The sequence below is a fragment of the Cannabis sativa genome, chromosome 2, assembly GCF_029168945.1.
Source record: "Cannabis sativa cultivar Pink pepper isolate KNU-18-1 chromosome 2, ASM2916894v1, whole genome shotgun sequence".
In the NCBI taxonomy this organism is placed as follows: Eukaryota; Viridiplantae; Streptophyta; class Magnoliopsida; order Rosales; family Cannabaceae; genus Cannabis; species Cannabis sativa.
Window position 1 is genome coordinate 29,424,308 of NC_083602.1, and position 6,997 is coordinate 29,431,304.

The window sequence follows — 6,997 nt, forward strand, 5'->3', positions numbered from 1 at the left end:
TCCTTAAATGAATTAGACAACTCATCATATGACATATCTAAGTTATCATCATCATTTTCACTATCACAATCATTTTGGTTAGAAATGCTTACCCCATCATCAAGTGCCATCATGCACATGTTTGCCACTTCATTCTTTCCTTCTTCTTCGGAGTCCTCTTCGTCACTATTGAGCCAATCCGCCAACATTGCCCTTCCTTTGTATTTGTTCTTCTTTCTCATTGGACAATCCATCTTCATATGTCCGGCTTCTTGCACTCAAAGCAAATTGGTGGATCATCTTTGCTTTTTCTTTCTTTTGAGTCACTCCTCTTTCAGTGGCCTCTTCCCAAAGTTCTTTTTGAATTTCATGAACTTTTTGTATTTCTTAGAGAAGAGTGCCAAGTCCTCCATGTCACTACATAGACTTTCCTCATCTTCTTCACTAATGGCATGGGAGGAGGAAGACTTGAATGCAATAGTCTTCTTTTCTTCTCAACTTCCTCTTCTTTCGAGCACTCATGAAAATTTCATGGTTCATGAGTGAGCCAATTAGTTCTTCCAAGGGAAGTGTTGAGAGATCCTTGGCTTCTTGAATGGCAACCACCTTTCCTTGATAAGCCTTGGTGAGACTTCTCAAAATCTTGGTCACCATATCCTTTTGAGTAAGTACCTTGCCAAGAGAGTTCAAACCATTAGTAATTGTAGTGAAGCGAGTATACATATTAAGCAATGGTTTCATCCGATTTCATCTTAAAGTTCTCATATTGAGTGGAATAAATTTGAATTTTAGTTTCCTTCATAGCACTAGTTCCTTGATGAGTAACTTCAAGCATTTTCCACATATCATAAGCTTTAGAGGCTTGTTCAATATTTTTAAAAATATCTCTATCCAAACCACATATACGAGCATATTTAGCTTTAGCATTTTTAGAAAAGCATTTTCTTATCATTTTCATCATATGCTTCATAAGTCTTAATTACTTCAACACCATTTATGACATGTTTAGCAACATAAGGACCACTAGACACAATATGCCACAAATCATAGTCAATAGATTGAAGGTAAGTTTCCATTCTAATTTTCCAATAAGGAAAATCTACTCCATTGAAGTATGGTGCTCTATTTGTGCTAAAACCTTCTAACATGTTATTTTGTGAATTACTTGGAAACGCCATGCTCTAGATTGTGAAATCTAATCAAATAATTTGAGCCCTTGCTCTGATACCAATTGTTAGCCCAAGATATGTTTCCAAGAGGGGGGGGTGAATTGGAAATTTAAACTAATTTCGGAAAATTAAAACTTTTAACACTAAATTATGCAATTAGTCAATTAATCAAGTAAAAGCAAGTAGTATGGCAATCAATATATTAAGACAAATAATTAAACTTGTAAAGTAAAGAGTTTAAGGATTAGAAAATGCAAACTCTCGATTTTTACAAGGTTCGGTAGAACTATGCCACCTACGTCCTTGGTCTTCAAAGCTATGGACCTAGCTTTGAGTTCCAATATCGAGCCAAGTTAACGGCTTCGACTAACCCTTACTCGGAAATTTTCACCAAGGTATTTCCAAACCTCTTACAATAGTTTCGCACCCCCGAGGTCTATTAACCTCTTTCTCGGATTGTTAAAGTGCCAATCTCACTATTTCCGGGTTGTTTACAAAACCTATACAACCTCACCTCAATCACAATATGGAAATGTGTTTCGATATACAAGCTAAAATCACTCTAGAAATATGATGATACAATGGAAACCTAGAGTGAAAAGCAAGCACACTTAAGATGAATAAAATCAAATTTTGGCTCAAAGTGTGTGAAATGTGTTGGTTTGGATTTCAAACTTAGAAGCTCCTTAATCTCACTTAGATAGGTTAGATATATGTAATAAATGCTCAACCAACTTATTTTTTGAAAGAAAAATCGAGTTTATATAGTGTTTGATGAAAAACTAGCCGTTTATAGCCGTTAGCACGTTTCCCGAGGTGGGGTCAGCCATGAACCGGAAGTCCGGATGGGAACCGGAATTCCGGATTGATTACAATCCCATCTTGCCACAACCTAATTCCGGATGGTCGACCAAAGGCAAAAATGCCACTTTTCGGGACTTAAACGCGCATAACTTCTTACTCGATTATCCGATTTCAGAAATTCCAACTTTGTTCTCTTAGTTAAACAAAATGTGATTTAGAAATTCAATCAAAAAATTTTTTGAACTATCGTGTGAGAAAACTTGTTGCACAAGTTAGTGAATGGGCCAAAATTCAAATTTATAAAAACTTAGTGTGCTATGCAAATCACTTTAACAAGACTAAATTAGATTTATACCATTTAATTTTGAGTAGTCTTGATGTAGATGAGCCTCCTAGCTTGATTTGCATGTTTTTGATCCCAAGTTGATTTTTCCCGAGAGTTGACCTTGACTTTGACTTTGACTTTGACTTTCGGGTTGACTTTTTGACTTTGGGATTTTGAAGACCTCTTTTGAATAGGGTCTTGAGTTGTTGATCCCTTGATGAATCTTTTGCTCTTGATATTCTTGTTGAGTCCATTTAGTGTTGCTTTTAAAAGTTTGGTAAAAATACCAAAATATTTATTTTCTCTTTTAAATTTGCTACAAAATCAATAAATCATTAGTAACAAATAATAATCAAATATTTGCTAATCATCAAAACAAGGAGATCGAAAAGTTTGAGTTAACAGCTTTCTCTCCTCTTGCCACGTGTCAAGTTGCACACCAAAGCCACCAATCCGAGCTTGACACGTGGCACTCCGGTTATAATTTTTTGTATTTACATTTTTACCCACATGCAATTTGTAATAAGTTTAATTGCGTATTAGTCCTTTTACCCTTCTATAAATAGAAGCTTAGGTTTTTAGAATTCAGTTACAGTTTCAGAGTTTCAGACAGAAAAATCCAGAGAAAACGCTCAGTTAGTTTACCGCTTTTCTTAGTTAATTTTCTTATGGGTTTCTAAGTTCCCTTATTATTAAGGTGGACGATGAAACCTAGTGTATTTAATTAAGTATTTATTTTTATTTTGATTCTCAGTACAATATATGCTTATGATTTTCGATTCTTAAAATAATTTCTTTCATCTTTAATATCAAGTATTTTTGATAGTTAGAAATTATTTATGCTTGGTTCCATATTTTATTAAAAATAATATTCTTTGATTTTTTGTATTTACAATATTTGTTTCACATTTAATGCTTAGAAGTTATAATTTTAAAGCGAAGGAAAATCTATTTTTTTATTAGAAAATAATTGGTTTGATTGCTGATTAAATTATGAGAATCAATATAAACATAAATATTTTTATATACACTTAAGTGGATTCTGAACCCTTAATAATATCCCAAAATATTTCTGAAAATATCTATTACTGTCATTTTTATCGTTTAAACACTTTATTTTATTTTGTTACCAAAAACCTCACCATTTTCGGAATTAGGTTAGAGTTTTATTAACTTAGATTAAATTAGTATTTTCTTCGATTTCACGCAATTCCCATGGGTTCGACCTCGTTCTTCACAATCTCCATACTACAATAAAGATTCGTGCGCTTGCGAGTTGATAAATGTAAAACGTACCATTTTGGTATACAACAAGTTTTTGGCGCCGTTGTCGGGGAACTGCAAGAAGAAAAACTACTTTAATTCAGGTTGGTATAATTCTTCTACTAGTTATTATATTATATATATTATATATTACGTTTCTTAATAACGAAGTAAAACATATATATATAAAGTTATTATTATTATTATTATTATTATTATTATTATTATTATTATTATTAGTTTACGTTTTACGTAAACTGATATATATATAAAATTTATTATATATAATATTAATATATTATTATATATTATTTATTATTATATATATTACTTAACTATTAAGAAAAAAGAAAAGTATATTATTATTATAATTATATATAATAAAGTATATATTATAAATTATAATTAATATTAATATTTATATTTCAGTTAAATATATACATATTATTTATTTCCCGCTATATTTTAAATTCTGTCTTTATTTCTACACATATATTAATATTAGTATTTATATTTCTGTCAAATATATACATATTATTTATTTCCCGCTATATTTTAAATTCAGTCTTTATTTACGCAATTATATGGTAGGCACCGCCTCCTAATTTTTTCATGTTATTTTAATTTTTGTGATACTTGGTGTATGATTCGCTGGGAACGAAATTCTAAAAATCGTTTGGTAAAAAGAAAATTATTGTGGGTTGAAATTAAAAGTGAAAATTCTGACATCATGGAACCAAATCAAGTAAATGTGGAAGAAAAAACTCTTATTGATCATTTTTCTCCCATTTATGCTAATCCACCATCATGCATTATTTTTCTTGAAACAAATGCTACACATTTTGAACTGAAACCTTCCATAATTCAACTTTTGCCATCTTTTTATGGGTTAGGTAAAGAGGATCCATACATGCATGTGAAAGATTTTTTAGAAATTTGCTCTACATTTAGATTTTAAAATTTTTCTGATGAATCTGTTAGGCTTAGACTTTTTCCATTCTCATTAAAAGATAAGTCTAAAGCCTGGTTAAATTCACTCCCAGCTCGATCTATTTCTAATTGGGATGAATTAGTTAATAAATTTTTGTCCAAATTTTTTCCAATGTCTAAAACGGATAATATTAGGAGAGAAATCTCCGAATTTTATCAGAAAGATCACGAAGAATTTTATGAATGTTGGGAAAGATTTAAAGATTTATTGCTAAAATGTCCACACCATGGTTTTGAGAAATGGAGATTGGTAAAATACTTTTATGATGGATTATCTCCTTCAAACCGACAAATGGTACAATCAATGCACACTGGAAATTTTTTGCAATTTAGAGGGGATGAGGCTTGGGAGTCTCTTGAGAATCTTTCTGTAAATTCTCAACAGTGGAATTGCCAAGATGCTAGATCGAAAGCTTCCAACACACCTAAGAGAAGTGGAATTTACGATGTCAAAGATGACGTAGATATGAAAACATCATTAGCAAATCTAACTAGGAGAGTTGAAGCTATGTCATTAAGTCAATCCATGAATACTCCTATCCATAGGAATGAATTTTGTTCTCTATGTTATAGTACAAGTCATACTACCCAGTCTTGTCCATCATTGCCTATCTACCAAGAGGCATTTTTTGAAGATGTGAATGCTCTTCAAACTTATGGGAATTCATTTGATAGCCCATTTGCTCAGTCCGACAATCCAAATTGGAGAAATCATCCAAATTTTTCTTGGAGACAGAACCAGCCTCCAATGAACCAAGGGCACCAATACAACTCACCCAATCAGAGTCATGCCCAACATAATATGCCATATCCTCAACAACAAAGAAAACCATCTTTAGAGGATACCCTACAACAGTTCATGCAAACCACCCAACAAGATTTACACACAAGTTCTCAATCCATGTTAAGGCTTGAGACACAAATTGGTCAACTTGCTACTGTTGTAGCTGAAAGGGAAAAGGGAACACTTCCCAGTCAACCCATTCCTAATCTGAAGAGTCAGTACGAGGTAAGTACATTTAGACCTATTGAAGAAGCTAATTCAATTTCTATCCTTAGGTCTGGAAAAATTATTGAAAAACCTGATTACATATCTCAACCTGATGCTAAAATGAACACTGACTCGTTAAAAGAAAATGAAAAGAGTCAGCCTGAAAGCTCACATTCCAAAGACTCGGTTGAAAAAATGAGTCAAACTTTGTCGTTCATTCCAAAAGCTCCATTCCCACAGAGATTGGTCCCAATCAAAAGAGGTAGTCAGTATGGTGACATCTTAGAGGTATTCAAGCAAGTAAATATAAATATCCCTTTCTTAGATGTCATTAAGCAAATACCTGCGTACTCAAATTTTTTAAAAGATCTGTGTACTGCAAAAAGAAACACCAATGTTCCGAAAAAGTTAGCAGATCGATCTATGAAAATTCCTAGAGAATCACAATCACTCCCTAGACCACAAAAGTTATTTCGACCTCCTAATTGGGACATTCCTTTTGATCCCGGTAAGTTACGTTCTAAATGGACTGGTCCATTTTCTGTTCGTACTGTTTTACGGAGCTGTTGAAATTGAAAATTCTAAATTTGGTAATGTATTCAAAGTCAATGATAAAAGGTTGAAACCATTTTTAGAATTAACACCACCTGAAGTGGAGGAAACGCTCTTTCACAACTCGATTTACTAAGGTTAGTGAATTCTGTCACTACTGGTCCTATCTTTAATTGCTTTCTTTATTTTTCAGTATTTTAGTTTATTTTCTGTCATTTGTTTTTTAGAAAATCAACATCTATCACTGTGCATATTCTCTGTTTTTTTTTTCAGTTCTCATATCATGTTCTTATCATATACATATTTAGACATTGAGGACACTGTCTCATTTTAGTTGGGGGTACTGAGTATATTCTTGCGTTAAGTTCGATAAATTTCTTACCTTTTTGAAAAGTTTTAGTCAAATTCTGCTGCTAATTATGTGAATAAATAAATATTGTGTTAGACTAGTTTATACTATATTTAGTTACTTAGATAGTAATTCCAGTAAAAATTGCACAAACCAAACATATGATTTGATTGTTTTTAACACATTTAATTGAGAAAAATCTTAAGTTAAAAGCTTTCATTTTTCGTGAGAAGTGAGAATTGAGAAAACGACTTTTTGAACATATATTGATCTTCTGAATTGGTAAAATCGAAATTTTTTGAAATTTGAAAATATGACAATTACTAGAGGGATATTTTTTTTAGAATTGAGCCTAATGTAAATTTATTATCTTTATATTTTCTTATCACATGTTGCCTCTTGTAAAAAAAAAAAAAAAAAAAAAAAAGGAGAAAAAAGAGTAAAGATATATATTGTGGATATTGCCCTTAAAAAAAATAAATACATATATATCATATAAAGAGCAATATCTTACATACTATATATATATAAATATATATAAAAAAAAAATCAAACAAGAGCAACATTTCTCTATC

The 6,997-nt window shown here is 31.5% G+C and overlaps 1 non-coding gene across 1 annotated transcript; it reads right to left on the minus strand.

The window, feature by feature from the left end:
* Positions 1 to 4,657: 4,657 nt before the first annotated feature.
* On the minus strand, positions 4,658 to 4,764 carry LOC115702078 (small nucleolar RNA R71). The gene has a single exon (XR_004008794.2). It is a non-coding gene; the product is annotated as a small nucleolar RNA R71 (small nucleolar RNA).
* Between the last annotated feature and the right edge of the window lie 2,233 nt (positions 4,765 to 6,997).